At 38.5% G+C, this 18,813-nt stretch overlaps 1 long non-coding RNA gene across 2 annotated transcripts; it reads left to right on the top strand.

The window, feature by feature from the left end:
• Positions 1 to 991: 991 nt before the first annotated feature.
• Positions 992 to 7,164, top strand: LOC138108969 (uncharacterized). 2 transcript variants are annotated; one of them, XR_011150165.1, is made up of 4 exons: positions 992 to 1,074; positions 2,363 to 2,499; positions 6,738 to 6,855; positions 7,098 to 7,164. It is a non-coding gene; the product is annotated as an uncharacterized lncRNA (long non-coding RNA). The 2 variants fall into 2 exon arrangements; XR_011150166.1 differs by lacking the exons at positions 6,738 to 6,855; positions 7,098 to 7,164 and adding an exon at positions 2,675 to 5,094.
• The last annotated feature ends 11,649 nt before the right edge of the window (positions 7,165 to 18,813 follow it).

Below are 18,813 nucleotides of genomic sequence, written 5' to 3' on the forward strand. Positions count from 1 at the left end.
GAGTATTTATCAGGCCAACATAGAGCAGCTGTTAATAATTTAAAACTGCAATCCATGTATCCATGTCAATATATGTGGATATATACCCCAGGTGAAATTCTTTGGAAACAGCCATCACGTGGTATGTTGTAAAACAAGCTGGAATATACTGCTTGTGTGTTTTGGTGTGGTTAAAGTGCTGGGATTTTAGGACTGCATCTTGTCACGGTTACAGAAATAAAAATTCTTCCAGGTTTTGTTACAAGAGCTCCTGTCTGCCACCTTGTGTGACAACATCTAAAGTACAGAATTGGATATTTAGAGGAAAACTAGTAGCAGTGGTCGTCAGATTTTAGAAATAAGTGCTGTACCTTCAGATCATTGCGGTATGGACTGCCTTGGAAAAGTACTCAGCTGAGCACTAGAAAAGTTCTTTGGGAGAGAAGGACCTGCACACACATTGTGAATATGTAATAATTAGAGAGACCAGACTAAAATATTTCTATGCAGAGGAGTAATAAATGGAATGCAGGTAGCTGTAGTGCTAACAGATCACAGTCCTGGTCTTATATGAAGGGAACTAGAAAACTGCCATTGCCTCTAAAAAGCATAAGGAGATCCTATCCTTTACCTCTATATTAATTGGCAACATTTGTTTTTTTCATACTGCTCTTTGGCCTATTTGTCTTAAGCTTGGGGTGATTAAGAGTTACTAATGCTTTGCTTGTCATAAATGCTCCTTCTTTTTGCCTGTGTGGCATAGACTTTAATTTGTAGTTTCTAATTCCATCCTTCCACACTGAGCTTCTGCTGATCTGCTCTTTATATCTTGTTTTCAAAGTACTCCAGATGATATCAGCTGGATTTATTTTTCTGCCCCAAGATACATTTCCTGCTTCCACTGTTGTAGTCCAAATGGGCTCTACACCTCTTTAATTAGCTGTGTTCCCAGCTGTTAGTCCTTAGAGGTACTGCCAGCCTTTAATGGAGTTTGTATCCAGGCGGAGAAATGGGAGACTCTGAGTTAACTTGGCACTGAGATCAGTAGGAGAAGAGCAAATTCAGCATGCTAACAACATTGAAGCCCAGGTGCATGTAGGTATTTAATTTTTCAGGTTTAAACTTCTGACTCCCCCTAGATTTCAGTGGTGAGTTATCCCTCTAATTAGGAGTCATGGCAGATAACTTCTGCTCCTTTTACTTGCCTAAGTAACCTAGTAAAGGCAGGGGCACTTCTGGACTAAATAAGGTTAAGTGTTTGGATACACTACAAAGCAGGTCAAGGGAGGTGATCTTGCCCCTCTGCTCAGCCGTGGTGAGGCACATCTGCAGTGCTGTGTCCAGATCTGGGCTCGCCAGTACAAGAGAGACATGGAGCTCCTGGAGCGGGTCCAGCCAAGGGCACCAGAGATGATTAAGGGCCTGGAGAACCTTTCTTACAAGGAAAGGCTGAGGGATCTTGGCCTATTCAGTCTTGAGAGGAGAAAAATGAGAGGGGACCTCATCAATGTCTGTCAGTATCTGGAGGGAGGGTGCCAAGAGGATGGATCCAGGCTCTGCTCAGTGGTGCCGAGCAACAGAACAATAGGAATGGGCAGACACTGATGCACAGGAAGTTTCACCTGAACATGAGGAAGAACTTCTTACTGTGCAGGGACAGAGCACTGGAACAGATTGACCAGAAAAGTTGTAGAGAAATCTCAGTGGAGATAGTCAAGGACTGTCTGGATACAATCCTGTGTCATGCACTCTGGGATGACCCTGCTTGAGCAGGGAGGTTGGACCAGATGACCCACTGGGATCTCTCCAAATCTTACCCATTCTGTGATGCTGTAAAACAAACAAGTTGTTTAAATTACTTAGCTAATGACCTTTGCTCATTATCTAACCCCCTTACTAATACTTATAAGTGCAATTAAACAAATGTGGAATCAAAACCAAGATATACAAATCTAAAATTAGAAAACTAATTAGTTCTTTATTTCCTGGTTTTAAAGAGGAAACATTTTTCACCAGATTGAGAAAACTGTGAAAAATGTCTCATTAAATTAATAAAGTATTTAAAGATAATCTTGATAATTAATGTGCTTACAGTTGATCTTCAAAGACTTGAAATAATGTTGATATGTAAGTACATAGGCATTTCTTATAATGTTATACAGATATTTGTACATGTATGCAGTGAGAGATGCAAGGACCTTTCTAGGGTGGACTTCATCTGGTTAAACTCTAGAAGTTTAACTCTCTAAAGTTAGATATTTACTTCAATCTGCTAATCTAGATTGCCTCATTAGTCAGTGGGGAGAAATAAGGAACTCTAAAATGTCTTTCTGGCCATCTTATGAAGGATGAGACAAACCATAAATTGAAAGTTCTCTTTCAGAGTAGAGAAGAGCCTGTTCAGCTTGCCTGCTACTTTGATGTTTAGCTTCTCAGCAGCTGACATTTGAAGAAAGACCACCATTTCCTATGACAGTAAATAATTTTTCACTACAGATGTCACACCATTGGATTGAAACAGTGAGTTATTAAAGCTCTAGGAAATCCTCACCATCCTTTCCATATGAGACTTTGGGAAGCTCCATAGGAGATTTAGAGCTGTGTGGGAGTAGGGTGTTTTTACAATGTGGGAGGGGTGGTTTTTGATCAAAGGCTGGAAAATGTGTCCGTCAGTTTGTTCATCCTCTGACTGTAGGAGTTAGAATTCCTGCTTGGATACAGAATCCTTGCTGTGACTTCTGAGGAATGTTAGAAGATGAGAAAGTGGAGAAGAACATTTCATTTGCTCAAAAAATGTTTGTGTGGCTACAAGATGAACAGCACCTTGTAGAATCAATCCCCACAACACCAACCAACTTAATGAAGATTATTCCTGAAGCAATCTATTCATTACTGCTGATGAAAAATCTTGTGCCTGCTGAATGTATACTGCCAGACATTCTACTCCCCCAGAATCGCCCCGTGCTATCATCCTACACTGAAAGTTTACACTTCCTCGGTCTGCTCTAGTTTATATCAAATGGAGATTATTAAGTTATACACAGGGGAACAGGTGGGTGGAGCAGCTGGCATGAGAAGTGAGCAGCCTGACAACAGAAAAAAAATCAGGGTAGATTGCAGCACAAAAATTTTCCTAGGAAATTGCAAATTTCACAATCTGTTCATGAGAACTGATGGTATAGCTCGTGTGCCAGGTAACAAGTCTGGGAGACTCTAGACTTCACTGGAAGCAGACTATTCAAGACCTTCAAAGATCTTGTTAGTTTTGGCTTCAGTCTATTACACTATATCAAGCAATCCTACTCATTCTGGAAAGCAACTCTTTATGAATTTCTAAAGTAGATTGAAAAGGTCACAGTGGTTTTTCAGTCTTAATTGACTGGCTGACTGACTGGTTTACTTGTATTTTTTATTGCAGATGAAACCTTAAAAGACAGCTCTGTGAACTCTCAAAGTCATGCAGAATTTAAGGGCTTTATCTTTGGTTTAATTCACCGACATGAGGAAAACATCATCTTGAACTGGTTCAAACAAACACCAGTTAAAGAAAGCTGCCCAATGAAATAAGCTCCCCTGAATTTGGGTGCAGTGTGGAGGGTGACCTAATGGAATGAAGAGTTAGACATTCAGCAGTACTCAAAATTTAGATTCTAATGAACTGGGATAGCTAAGGAGAATGGAGTGAGTCAGGACAACTTGATAAGGCTACAGTGGCAAACTTTCCACAATAAGTAAATGCGTAGACGACAAGATCAGATGTGGAAGAAAAGATAAGCTGCCAGTTAATGTCTAATACTGTGGCAGTTTATCCTTTAGCATTTAGAGGGATCCCAGACTGAAACAGCCTCTTAGTCAGGTCACTGTCTCAGGACACAGCAGAACAATGTCTTACCTTTGTGAGCTCAGTATTGTCATGGTTTATCTCTGACTGTCTCCTGTTTTGACTTAAGAAGCTTTTCTCATTCAAGTTTCATTAAAACACATATGTTTCTGTAAAAAGTTGCACTTCTAACAAATCAGCATTTTTCAAATGAAAAGTGTTTAATCAAAAGGTTTCCAGCCAAGTCTAATTATAGCATCCTTTCTAAATGTTTTGGGGTTTCAGACAGCACTTCAAAAAGTAACACAATGAAATATCCATTATTACTGGTCTTTCACATTACTCAAATTACAAGAAACAATTAAATATGTCATAAAAGATATCTTGATAAGCATTGGATATGCCACTGAATAACATTTGGTGTCTCGAATTTCTAATTTATCTCCCTTAAAATCAAACTTCTTTCTACTTCTTATCTGAATTACTGTTGAACACAAGCCATAGTTCACTTGGACTTCCTTTCTACATAAATTCAATTAAGAAATGTAAACATTTGAAGTCCTTGGGGGGGGAGGCAGTGAAAGAAAAGGAAAAATAAAAGGAAGACTGTCAGTGGAAAAGATGCATGTAGGCTAAAAGGAGAGAGAACTATTTTTATGTGGAGAAAAGAATCAGTAGTAGCTTTTGACATGGACAAAGTAATCTGTTACTAGAGGCAGCTTGTGACAGAGGTCAGTGAGACAGCTGTGCGTGAGAGAAAGGTAACCCAGCACAGTCACAGGGAACAAAATCCTGCTAATGGCAGGTGAATGTGTTTAGCTTTTGGGAATAGTTTTACTGTTGTGGAACATGCAGTGAGTGCTGGTTTCAAACCAGTATATTTTGTTTTTGTTGGCATGCTGCTTTTCATAGGCTTTTGTCAAACAATTTGCAAAGTCCTGGTATAATCTAAAAGGCTGTGGTAAATTTTACAAAAGTAAAGAGAGAAATATGACAACAATAGCAGGAGAGAGAATATAGGGTAAAAGGCTCAGCATGGATGCTCATCTGTGCATTATTTTAAGGCACACTTAATCCGGTAACATGGGAATTATCAGTGCAGGTTTGAGACCACTGCGCTGGCAAAAGCTGGATAATACATGCAAAGGCCAACACACTTCTGAGTCATTGTCTAGAGTCTGGTAAAGGAAGTGACAGCTGGTGGTGTTCTTAATATCAGCATCCAATCCAAGGAAACCAGCTGAAGCATGTAGCTGAGAAAATTCATTACCCATTTAAAAAGTTCAAAGGGTATGTGAGGAAAGTTAGAAAAAGGCTTTGGCTTTTGAACACTCAGCTCTTTCACAGGAGCTCCAGGAGATATAAAAACTTGTTTAAGAATGCATGCTGAGAATATTTCAGCTAAATGACTCTTAAAAACTAGGCTTGCACAAGGTATGAATTCCAAGCAAGTTGACAAAATCCTTTAGCTGAGATAGACAAAGCAAAAGAAAAACCCCGAACCAACCCACCACCACCACCACCCCCCTAAAATTCCTAAAACTCCAGTACCAGTGGGTGCTTGACATATATATTTGCTTTTCTTTGATATTGTTTAAGCATGTATGTTGAAAAGCATTTCTGCAAAGTTTCTACAGAACCCAGCCTGAGATAAGCATTCAAACTATGGGATCTCAGCATCCTGGTTAGGAGTAGACATGGATTTGGGTCTTTTTTACCATGGCAAAACACATGGAATGCAGGCCCTTTCTGATCACAGAGGAGGCTTATTCCATGAAGGGCTAGGAAATGACACCTCCCTTTAAATCATGTTGCTAGTGTTGCTCCAGAATAGAGAGGGTCTGAAGGCTGACCCTGGAGCTCTGGGAGACCTGACTGTTCTTGGGTGCCCAGCTGGAAGACAGCAGCAAACTCAACAGGTTGGGGTTGGGATGGCCACAATTAAAGAGTCATTTGGGGATGTAAAAGAAGCTCTCTCTGCTGGAAGTGCCCAGGGAGAAGGATTTGACAACATCTTGATTTAAAAAGAGCAGTGGGCTGTTTTCTCATAAGAGCAAGTTGGATATTATTACTCAAGTGTCAGATGGATTTATAAGATATTGATGAATTATAGCTATCTGTTTTGTGGCATCAATGTTGTCTGAGTAGACAGTGTTTTTATAATCTGTTTTAAATATAGCTTGAGCAGAAAATATTAATGTGAATCTAGATGCTTCAGGACTTGTCTAGCATTACTAGAATTGTACAGAAACAGCTGGACCAAATCTTTGATAGAATTTTATTACTAGCTCTTGAAAAGAAAAGTATTGTAGATTTGCTCACCTGGCTTCTGACCATTACACTGCTGCTCTTCTATATGAACTTTTAGTAGACAACCCTAGGCTTTCATAGTTTTTTGGTTGTTCATTACCACGCAGCAAAAATTTGAATCTTTTCCTGAATCATGGACTTTCCTGTTGCTGATTTGCAGAGCAGTTCAATTATTTTAGTGTTCTTTTCCTCTTGCACTTTCTCATCTGCTTTGTTTTCCAGAAGAGGGTCTTCATTTATTGCAAATTGGCCAAACATTATCAAAGCATAGTTATATTTTTCTCACATGCTTTTCATGTGAGAAAGTGAAACACCGACAGAGTGTTGTCTGTGGTGGCAAAAAGAAGTCTTTGTTTACCTACAGAAATAGAAATCAGCCTTACATCTGGCCTGACATTATTGTGTGCTAAAAGAAAAAGACACCAAGTTTTCTGTGTCCTGTGTCCCTAGAAAAGGCAGGAGCCCTCTTTCTCTTTAACAACTCTATTTTCAGAGTATGCAACTGTCCCCAATGATCAGAGCTCTCAGACCCAGATTACTGTAGTCTTTGGTCTTTTCTTTTGGCCATGATATTGTGGCTGAATTTACTACCCTGTGCATCTTTTAGATATATATTTTGCTTTTTTAGGTTTTCAGTGTTGGAAACAGACATAGTATGGATGAAAATTGGCAGAAAAACGTGAAAAGCTTCAGGATTTTGAGTCAGGTGGCAGAACATTCGGGAAGCTTCTGGCACACCACAGATGGTCGGTATAAACTGTTGTGGCAAGGCAGCTCTGCCAGGAACCCCATGGAGTTTATTTCTAAAGTAAACTTTTAAAAATACAAAGGATAAAAAATTAATATAACTTGAGATCACTGGTAATATGTTAGTTTGTTGTAATGAAGTTCCATATTGTCCTATCCTTTCCTTCCCCCTCCCCCAGTTATACAAGATTAGTATCCCCATTTTCTAATTCCATCTTTTCTGATCTTTGTACTCTTTCAGACAAATCAGATGGCTGGACTGGGGATAAAGCATAGTATTAAACTATATAAGAATAATGTATTAGGTAAGGTAACAAATTTTATCACATTAAACAATATTCTTATTTAAATTTGCTATGAAGTGTGAAAATTTTGGCAGAGCTTTGGGAATAGGAATGGATGAGTCTAATACTGAAATTCAAGCAAGATTATTTTTTTCCTCCTTATTGATGTTTTTTTGGGTCTTGGCTTTTTTTTTTTTAACAAAGGAGAAAATGTTCTTAGAGAAGAATAATTTTCAGCCAGAAAATTCCCAGGCACACTGAACAAATTGGATTAACACAAAGTTTGGGAATTGATTGAGTTTTTTTCAAGAATATTGGCCATATTTCAGAATTTCTTGCAATCGTGATCCATGGTGCTTGGCAAATCTTATCTGCCAACTGATATTTCAAAAAGAAACCTATCTTCATAAAGTTAGTGTTAACTTCTTAATCACTTCTTTTAATTTCCTTATTAGCTAGAGAAGTCAGCATTTAGACATGTCAACCAAAATGTATAAAGGGATTCCAAGATGGCACTCATTTTTAATAATGGTTCCATTGTACACTACTGCAAAAATGTAAATACTGCTTTAGCTAGTTGAGATACCATCTAAAACTTTCTATCTCTAAGCAGGTCTTAATATCAATGTCAAAATATATTAGTTGTCAAAATAAGAAAATATTCATCTTATGTACCAGTAAGATATCTTCTAAGGTAACACCACATCCTCTTCTCCTTAAAGTCCCAAACATTGAATACAACTGTGTTTTTTTCTGTGACATTTTGTTGTGAAGTTCTACTCAAGATTTCTTTAAACTGGGTCATAAAGGAGGAAAAACTGAGGTTACCTGGGCGAATTTGATTGTTTCTAAAAGCAATGCATCTGTTGAATTTTCAATGAGAATTTTTGCCCTTTGTACCTCAGCCTTTCAATCTGGTGAAAGAACTTATTATTATGTTTCTTTCAGGTGGAATCCCTGTGAAGTTAATAGCAAAATTCCATGGGATGGAGGCTAGACTTTTTGGGTCACTGAATAGGTATCTGTCCTGAGAATTAAATTAAAGGCTGAACAGAATAGTTCTAGATTGAATGATGCCCCGTGCTCCTGCTTTTTTTCTAAGTTTTTTTCTCCCTTTCCTGTGTTTGAAAGGAAGTAAAACCCTTTCTAGCTAAGTCAGAGAACATAACCTATAATTGCTGTATGAATGGTCACAAACAAGCCAGGTAGAAAGCTTGGAAGGTGCATTAGTGAGATAACGTGAGGAGTTCAGCTTGAGGGAAATCTGGATTGGTGACTAATAACATTCATTCAGCAGTAATCTCATGTCTTTTATGTGGAGTATGAATGTTGTGTCATGCATACAGTGCCATTTTTGTCTTGCAGAACGGAACTGAGTTGGGAAAACACACAGACAGGGTTATATAGCTGCATTAACCTATTCTCATTATATAATTAGGTGTAATCAGTCTATGATTTACTATAATGTTCCATTTGTGGTGAATCTGTACGTGAAGCCATATTTTAATATTTCAGCCTCAAGACTGTTATTCTGGTGTGTTATTTGGTTGTTGTACCTTTCCACATCCATAGCAACAATTTAGGTATTCTCAGCATATAATAATTGTGAGAAAATCAAATTGCATCTGCTTTTGCCAAAGGAAGTCTGAATAAACCTTCCCTGGTTAAATATCACTTATTTCCACTCATGGGCTGCTTAAGCAAAGTCTTTGTCTGTTGATGTTGCTCAAAGTAAACTGACTGTAATGTAACTCTTCAGGTCAGTACCCTGATGCCACGAGCATTTCTTTGCTTCTTCCTGGAAAATTTTTCAGTGACTTTTCAGTACCTTATTGCTTTGAAACTGTTAGAGAATCACAGAGTGTTTTAGATAGGACAAGAACTCTAAGACCATTGAGTCCAACCATTAACCCAGCACTGCCATGTTCATCACTAAACCATGTCCCCAAGTGTCACATCTACATGTCTTGCAAATACCTCCAAGGATGGAGACTTGACCACTTCCCTGGGCAGTACTTGACAACCCCTTTGGGGAAGAAATTCTTCGTAATACCCAACCTTAACCTCCCCTGGTGCAACTTGAAGCTGTTTTTTCTTGTCCTGTCACTTCTTACTTGAGATGCTCGTAGTATTTTCACTAGCCTTTCCACTATTCACAGCACAGGGATGCAAAATGAAAAATTGTCTTCCTCTCATATCTTTAGAAATCTACCACACAATTTAGTGAGAGCTCTGAAAACAGTGTCCGTCTCCAAGACCTTGACATTACAAGGATTTCAGACATGACCTGTGAAATGCAGGGAGGTCTCCAGGCTCCTTTTTTCACTGAAAATTTAGCATGGTTCTGCTCATCTTCGTTTTGATAACTGTACTTTATATACCTCCTCTCTGCCAATGACAGGAATGGAAAATCAAGACTCAACCACTAACTCCATGGCCATTTCAGCCAGCCCATCAGAATTCCTACAGCTGGTCTCTGCTCAGGACTCATCAAACATCTCTCCCATCACAGTTTATCAAACGCCTCCACCTCAGCATTTCAAGTAACTCAAGCTGCTTCCTTTTCTTGCTTGCTCTCCTGCCAAAACCAGAAAGCCTTTATTAAGGGCTTCCCCGTCAATCATCCCAAAGGCCCCTTTGGAGATCTGATAAGTGTTCGCAGCCTACATTCAGGGACAGGCTGAATCTGTCTGGTGCAATTCATACAAAGGGATACAGAGGAAGGGAGTGATTTAACTAAAATGTGAAGCTTTGTTTCTATGCTGCAAGATATGTTATCATCTCTGTGAGCAGTGAGGTATTTTCAGGCTTTATAGAGTTTTGCATGCAGGGATTTGGGATCTGCCATGTCATTTGGGATTGTTAGGGTTTGCCTTTACTTCAGATCCTGAGAAAGTGGGTAAATTAGGCTGTGCTGGAGCTTGAGACTGCTGTGCTCAAACTGCTACAGTGGTGTTGGTAGCTTACAGTTGGCTTAGATGTACTCACATCCTGTGCAATCATATCAGAGCAGACATTCCCTTCATCTTGATAAGCCCATAGGGACTGGAAAAAGCATTTTAAAGGAAGCTAGATGTCTTATGTCACTGGTGCTCTGTATCCCATGTCTTACAATTTCACACAAAAAATTAAACGTTAAATTCTTTCCACCTCGAAGAATGGAGAGTGGGCTGACCTTCACTTTTTCAGGTAGTGCTGGAGACTTTGAGAAGTTCTGGGGCTGGGCTGGGTGTGCACACTTCATGGGGAGACCCACCAAAAACTCCCCATCTGCATAGGCTGCAGGTTCCATCCTTCTCTGCTAAGCTCCATTGAACAAGAAGTGAACAAGGCACCTGATTTAAAAAAAAAAAAGTGAAAGGAACAAGTGATTTATTTGTGATGCCAAAAGCAATCACGTTGCATGTTGAAGGATGAGATTTTATTTAGATAAATTACTTTATTCATGCAGTCCTGGTTAGTCTAATAGCCCTACTAAAACTGCACTCAAGTTCTTTTGCTGGCCTGTTGCTGCTGTGAATTTTGCATAGAAATCAAGCTGCAGATAGTTGATTTTACCTGATTTAATTATAAAATAGCTTTCAGAGCAAAGTAAAGAGATGAGCTGCTGCCTGCCAGCTCCAGGTGCTGTGGAGTGAAGTCCATGGAGCCAGAGCAGCAGTGGCAGCAGAACTGTACCTCATCACAACCTCACAGGAAAGAAACTGGATGTTGCCTGGTAACAGGAACTGTTGCTTTTCTTTTTCCAGAGGTTTAGCAAACAGCTGAAGGAACCAATTTGGAGAGCAGCATAAGGTTTGAAAAGAACAAATAGCTGTTGAAGAAAAAACAGGCGAAGAGTGAGATCAGAGATTGTTACTTGGATACAGCAAAAGCCAACACAACAGAAGGGCTGAGAGGAGAGGCAAAGGCGAAATAACAGTAGACTTATTTAAGCTCTGGGAGGTTTTTTTATTTTTTTTTTTTTCTGTGCTTGTACATCTAGTGTCAATGCAGCTCTTCTACACCCGGTGATCCAAAAGTGTTTTTAGAAAACTTTTGGTGCAAGTCTTCTCTTCCTCACTTTTCAATCACTCCTCCTTGGTCAGATTGTCATGTTTATCTTCCACTAGTTTTTACTCTTTATTTGCTCTTCAGAAGGCGTTCCTTTTGTTATACCTCATATAAAGTAAGGGCAGTACTGGTTTCAAAAAATGGCAATTTCATTGAGACAACCGGGTCACTTGACACACCTGGGTTACTGATTCTGGGTGTCTGGTGCCTCGCTACCTGCAGTTTCAGATAGAAGGCACTATATCATTACCACTAAATAATAATTTTTCTTCATAATCACAAAAGTTGCAGAAATAGACTGCAAATTTGCTTGTGTGAGCACAAGGATGATTGGAGACCCATTCTTGATCAGACAACACAGAAATAATGGTGCTGTCTTGGAGACTTCTTCCTTTAGAAGTGCTAATTTGAGTTCTGTTTTAGTGATGAGGGAGATGCAGTTGGACTGCTCAGCTCAAATTTTCACTGTGTTTCCTTTCCATCCACATGGCAAATGTACATTGCTGAATTCTCCCCGTAGATCAGGTCACAGAGACAAATGATCAATGAATTTAGAGCAAACAGGTTTATTTTCGATGTGTTTGCCATAAATAACACAGGTAAATACACAAGTTCACAGGTGTGAGTTATCCTGGAGAAGCTAGCCTGGCTCTTGATTGCTGGTGGTACCTATATAGATTACAGTATATATGATCTTATATAGATTCGAATTACTTCAAATACTTTTACCTTGGTTGTATTTACATTTTCACTAACATGTTGCAGCTTTATCTTACAATTCAATGACAGGTTGTGCAACTTCCTCTTTAGTTCCATACAGCATTTCTAATGGAGATCTCCCAAAATATCTTGCTGGAAGGGAAATCCAGCATAAGGAGCTAGGTATGAATCCATTTCACAGTACTGCAGACTTTTTGTGGTAACTTCTTTTTAGTGCTGGCTTGTGATTACCGTGCAATAATGAGCAGATATTTACACAGATACTCTGCTGGATTTCCTTTCTGTGAGATGCCACTGACCATCATGAGGGAGAGCTCATAACCTGCACTCAAGGTCTGATATCACCATTGTTTTGATCCAATATGGATTTTCACTCCTTGCCATCTCTGTTTATGTTAGTTTTCTCCTCTTTCAGTTTTTCAGATTTCGCACCATTTTTTTTTTCCCCCATGTAGAAAATCCCATTTCTGTACAATCATTTTTATCTTTCCATATTTTTAGGCATGAAAAGATAAATCAAATGTGTAAGGCTTGTAAAACTCTAACCCTTTTTCTAAAGAAACAATTTTTAGGTTCACTGCCTAGCTGTCAGATTTGTTCATCCCTCTCCTAAAGTTATTTCAGTCTGCAGTAATTCTTTTGGAAATTGTTATCTTTTATTTAAAGCAAAAAAAACCTGTGAGGAAATGTGTCCTCCAAAAAATATAAATTCTTAGAGGACACAAAATAATAATTGCATAATTTAAATACTATTAAAGAAGTTAATACACATATTTTCCATTGGGTTGTGTAACCTTATATAGTATTACAGCTCATTATTTTTGTGTATTACTGAACACTTCAACTGTACTTATATTTGATAATTAAAAGCATCTATCTTCAAAGAATAATGCAAGTGAAAGTGTCAAAAATACTGACATAGCATTAAAAATCTTTTGTTAAGAAAATGCGAGGAGTTTGTTCTCAAGAATGAAAGTTGCAGCTTTTGGCTTTCCTTCACTTGACAGATTTTAGACAATTCAGTAGTCATTCACATCTGTGGATCAGGCTTTTTTTTACTCTCCACAGCATTCAATGAACATACTGTACATGCCTTGCTTTTTTTTAACACACTATTAGCCCCATAAGATGAGAGATTTGCTTTTTTTCTTTCTTTGGTCTGGAATTATTCTATTCTATTCTATTCTATTCTATTCTATTCTATTCTATTCTATTCTATTCTATTCTATTCTATTCTATTCTATTCTATTCTATTCTATTCTATTCCTGTTATTCAAGTGACTGAATACCTTTATTCGGGAGTATTCTACTTATTTCTCTGAACCTCTTTAAAGTAAAAGGCTTTACTCAAGAGTGGAATCTGCCCTTTGTAAATAACCTTAGAATGTGTGGAAAAAAGAGTTGGAGGAGTAATTTAAGTCCCTGGAGTTAAGTTATGCTGTTGGCTATTATGCAGACAGTTCAGAAAACTTCTGTGAAAACTTGTCTTTAAAATTCTTGGTAATTTCTGAAAGGATCATGGAAATTTATTACAGTGTAAACATTTGTAGCAGCTGACTCTGCACCTGCATTCTCTATCAGAGAAATTTTGGTTATGCAGCAAACATAGGTTTGCACACTTATATGCTGTCTTAAAATGACCTAAAAATCTATAGAGGTTTTATTTTTTATTTCTCAATATGATGAGCCAGCTGGCACAACTGACAGGCTGTTCATGTAGAGTTGTGGCTCTTCCAGAAGATTTCCTGTAAAAATAATCAGTGTGTATTGAGATGTACTCAACTGGGAGATTTCCGTGTCTCAAACCATTTTCAGTATATGGTATTAAAAGCTTTTCTGGTATTTTCAACTTGCTAAACTTTGAGATTTTATTTTAATGACATACAACCTAGGAATTTTGGCTCTGATGAATAATCAACTGTGAGAGTAACCTCTTTTTCTAGATGTCTTGTAAAGCACTTAAAAGCCAATGGAGTGCTCTGTTCTATTGGCATGTTAAAATAATTCACCAAAATATCAGATGTTCAACAAGCTACAGGCAATCTTGTTGTGCATCATAGCTGCATATGCAAACCTACAGACATGTGGACCACATTAAACTGCTGAGCCCCTGGTCAACATAATCTCAACAATAAAATGAAACAAAATGGAAAGAAGTAAGCTGAAAGGAATTCCTTTCAGCAGTCCTCCCGTTGGTGCAGTGCCATTAGGAAGGGCTAAGCTGCTCCTGGATGTGCAAATGGCATGTAAGGGCTCTCTCTGTGTTGCACTGCCTCGTGTCATAGGCATGATAGTCTTGCTACTGTTGAATTTGGAACCTTAATCCAAGACCTAGCTGCAAGAATAAACTGGCTAATCCCAGGACTGCCTAGATTTCTCTCAATACAGTCCACATGCCAAGTACAGTTTTACTTACGGCTATGCTTAGAAATGTCAAATTCTGAAAAGACTGGGGATTTTGCTACTTGAATCTTGCCACCATTCATGAAGTGAGAGTTCCTCTGCCTTTTTCCCTTGGAGGCCAACACTCACTGATGCTGACCCTCAACACAGTGGGCATCCTGTTTAACCAATGGTTTAGTCATCAGGCCATCTGCCTGAGGTATGAGAGTCTGTGCTTTAAAATATCTGTCTGCTCTGGAGTCAGATCAGAGCGATTCCACTTTGCATTAAATATTTATTAGGCCCCTGAGTGAAAAAGAGGGAGAGAATGACTGATTCTATTTCGGTAGACAAGAGGCTGGGACATTAAACTGCAGTGTAAGAAAGTTCTGTATAGGTTCTTATTCCAGTGAAAGGGTTTAGGGTAAGGCCATCTCACAGTATCTTTTTCTTTGTCTGTGCTGTAAGTTTGAAATTTGTGCTCGCTGTACATGAACTTCACCGGTTCTTGCATTGGATGCTGTGACAGACCATTGGCTATGAATTTTACTTTCATGCTTTGGGTGCAGACATGACTTAACACTACTACTACTACTACTACTACTACTACTACTACTGCTACTACTACTACTATCTAGATTTTTTCTTAATTTCTAATCAAGTACTGGTATTCTATTTACTATCCAAGAATTGTACCTGTTTATGTTCTGCAGGATGAATGTTCCATGAAACTGATTTCTGGATTTCTATTAAATTGTGAGTTGTCTTTTTTTTTTTAAATTTATTTTTTCCCCCAAACTGATGTCAATGCCTGTGAATTTATTAAATGAAGTGAGTTCTGCTGCAAATCTTTAAGGGTATGAGAGCATATTAAACTGGCAGCTTTCCTAGTGAGGAGAGTTCGGTTCAAGGCTGTAGGTCAGTATTTAATATCCTCCAAGAGAATGATTCCATCTTTATGAACCATTGTCTTTCCCTAGGTTGCCTTGAGAGATAGAACAGATAAACAGTTGACTAAACCAAAGAGGCTGAATGAGTCTTTAGACATGCCTAGGAGCTTAGAAAGGGAAACTATGTTATGGCACAGAAACAGCATGAAGGGGGGCTAAAACTCACAAACCCAGTGATTTTTCATGGTAAGTTCTGCAGCAGAGAGGGCAAAAAGGCAGAAAGCGTGGTTTCCAGTGACTTCCAGAAGTTCTCAGCAGCTTCAGCAACCTTGGGAATGTGGGCAATTTAGAACCAGACCGATGAACAAACATCAACTCCAGCATCATAGGTTAAGTCTCCTAAACATCTGCTGTGTTACAAATTTCTATCCTTCAAATCCTTGCTTCCATCTGTATGTAAAAATCCACCAAAGCAGGTGCAACAGGAGACGGGAGGGAGGGCTCCCGAGCCTGAGGGCCACAAAACTTGCAGTGAGGGATTTGTCCACAGAGCTGTAACCTAAGCACTGGGTTTGAGGTGCTTGGTGAAGCTGCTGAGCATCAGAAGGTGGCAGCATTGACGAAGGAAATGAGTAGAAAAGACGAATTAAAGTAAATATTGATATATATTCTGTCTTTTTTTACTTTGCACAAAGTAGTATTGTAGCAAGAAAACGGTAATAAAAGAATTGAATGCAGAATAGACCTTATTGTGTCTCTGTTGATGAGCAGCCCACTGAGTTGAACAGAATATTATTGTGAATTAAGGTGGCCATCTAAACACCCTGTGCATTTATTACTGGTGAACACAGTTATTGAAGTCACAAGCATGTGGGAAACAGAGTTTTTGCCCCTGTTTAGGCTAAGTTGAGATCTACTGGTCCAACAGGAAGCTCAGTGGTATGTGGTTTTGCTCAAACCATTGGCTCTTAGATTCTCAGAGGGCAGGAAGCTCTGTGTCTGACATTACTGGCACTGCTCTGGACTGTGACATGTTCAGCTTTATTGATGCATGACTGGTCAATATCAAATGTGTGCTGAGACCGTGGAAGGGATCCCTTGCAGATTTGCTCTGGAGTTCAGCCTAAGCCTCCTCAACATGGATTTGTATGTGAATAACACAACAGCAAACAGAGCTTATGCTCTTCTTGTGGGGAAGTGTGATATTTATGTGATTCTCAATGCAGCATCTTGAAACAACAAAGCCCTGGCATTTATGGCTGAGGTAGATGGTTGGTGAGCGTGGGCTTAAGGGCATATGTATGGAGAACATAACTGTCCTCTTATAGACACAAACAGTAATTTTACTTTTATTGGTTTGAAAGGGACTTCCTAATTTGGAGCCAGCTGTAACAGGCAGTTGTGAGAACCCCACACAGTATCTCTTGGAGAAAAGGATTTTTCCATATTTTCTTTCTTTTTTTCCTCTTTTTTCTCTTTTCTATTTTCCATTTTCCCCCCTTTTCCTTCCCTTTTTTCACCTTTTCTTTTTCCACCTTTTATTTTTCCTTTTGTTTTCCTCCTTCCTGTCAAAAGAAAAATAAGCAGAGTTTGTTTTTTCTTTTCCGCTTTCTCCTGCTTTCTTTTCTCTCTTTGCAGACTTTCAGCCTTGGGTATCACAGACCACAGAATACATTTTTCACCAGTTTCATTTTAGCAGTAACATAGGTCCACAGTGGGGAAATCGAAAGGAAAATCAGACTTCATGGCTGTGTGACAACTACTTCCTCAGCTTCTTACCTACTTCCTGATAGCTCTGATGGATTTATTGTGGCATGTTCATTGCTTACTCCTGACTCAGTTGTTCCTGTTTTTAATAGTCTACCCAAAAAATTCTTCTTAAAATTTAGGAATACCATGGCAAGATTTTGTACTTATAATCCATCCCTTTCACTGAATCTTTTTTTTTTGTTTGTTTGTTTTTTTTGTTTGAAACCTCCTTCAGCACTACACTCTCAGCTATCAGCCTCTGCTTCACCTTTTGTCTTGTTGTCTCCATTTTCGGCTCAGATTTTGTCATTCTCTATTGGGACTTCCATTTCTTCACATTTTTTCTTATTATCAAGGTATGTGTGTGTATATATCTATATATCTGTATATCTATGTATCTCCTGTTTTTGTGTATTAAATATACCTTAAATTCATATCTGTATTTATATATTTTGGATGTCTTGATGTTTACCATATAGAACAACGAATTGGATTCCTTCCACTTGTGTCCTGTTGAGAATTTAGCACTCAATCATCTTGTCAATGAAAATCTTGTCACTTACTTTAATAGGTTTGACTCCGTAGAACTTAAGGTTAAACACTTAACAAAGTTGCCTCTTGGCAAGGTATTTGTTTTCCTTCATATGTGGTTGTTGCTGATGGGAAGGGGGAGAATATCCAAAAATATTTTTCATATCATCCCTATAGGATTCTAGGTTATAGTACTGTTCTCTTTCTCTAGTTTACTCCTGTAGCAGCTGAACAGATGAAGACATATAGGGATGATCTGCCTGTTGAAAAGTTTATTTAATGATCTGTGTCCTGCCTTATGTTTAGCTTGCCACCCAGACACTTTACCATTACTCATGTGAGGTCATAGCTGCGATAGAGAAGTGAAAATCCTGTATCATGTTACTGGCATGACTTAGAAAAAAATTTATGCCTCAGGTCCAAGCAGGTGATTGTGGCAAACTGGATAGAGCACTGGGGTTTTGTGGTTACATCAACACATGTGATGTCAACTCACAGTTCATTCTGTTATTCTTTTCTGCAGTTTGGATTGTGCACTGCTTCCTGTACTTCCCTGTTCCCAGCTCCTCAAAGGTGATGGTTCAAATGCCTCTTCTGCACCTCAATGCCTCAGACTGACTTAGAGAGTTTGTTACAGGTGACTTTCAATCACTGAGCTCTTAGACATCTGATTTCCCTATTTCTAGAAAACCTGAGATGGTTTTGTACAAAATACCTGTATTAAATTAAAAGAAATACTAAAAGCCTGCTGGCCTTGAAGCACTATTCTAATCATCCTGTAGTAGTAAAACTTTAAAATTAAATTTCTGTAGGAATTAAGTCCAGCACTAGTGTTATGCTTAAAATTAATACTAACTTCAAACCTTTTGTCCAAAGGCCTCAGCTAGCTTTTCATGCTGCAACTTTTGTGTGCATAATTAGATTTTTATGGATTTTCTTCTGATATTGTGTTTATAATCTTATCAGAGCAATATATTGTGTCATTGTAAGTACTTATTATGTACTGTAAGCCACGAACAACGCCTCTTTGTAATAGCCTACTCTGGTAGTCAATGTGTATTGTATGATGCACACAGCAAAAGGATTCAGATTTTAGGTTACAAAATTAGCATTCTTAAAAGACAGATTGCAGAATATTAAGAACCTACTGAAGATTCCTGGAACATCCAATTATTTTTGAATGAGCATTTTGTCGTAGATTAATCTATCCATGATGCCTGCCATTTTGGAAGTGTCATTATGGTAGACAAATAGGATTGGGTATTTCATTGTGAGAGCCTAACAATTTTCAGATTATTGGTGTATGTTGACCCATGGAAGCTAAAGGTACAAGACTTGGCTGTTAGGA

This window comes from Aphelocoma coerulescens, chromosome 4 (assembly GCF_041296385.1).
Source record: "Aphelocoma coerulescens isolate FSJ_1873_10779 chromosome 4, UR_Acoe_1.0, whole genome shotgun sequence".
Classification (NCBI taxonomy): Eukaryota; Metazoa; Chordata; class Aves; order Passeriformes; family Corvidae; genus Aphelocoma; species Aphelocoma coerulescens.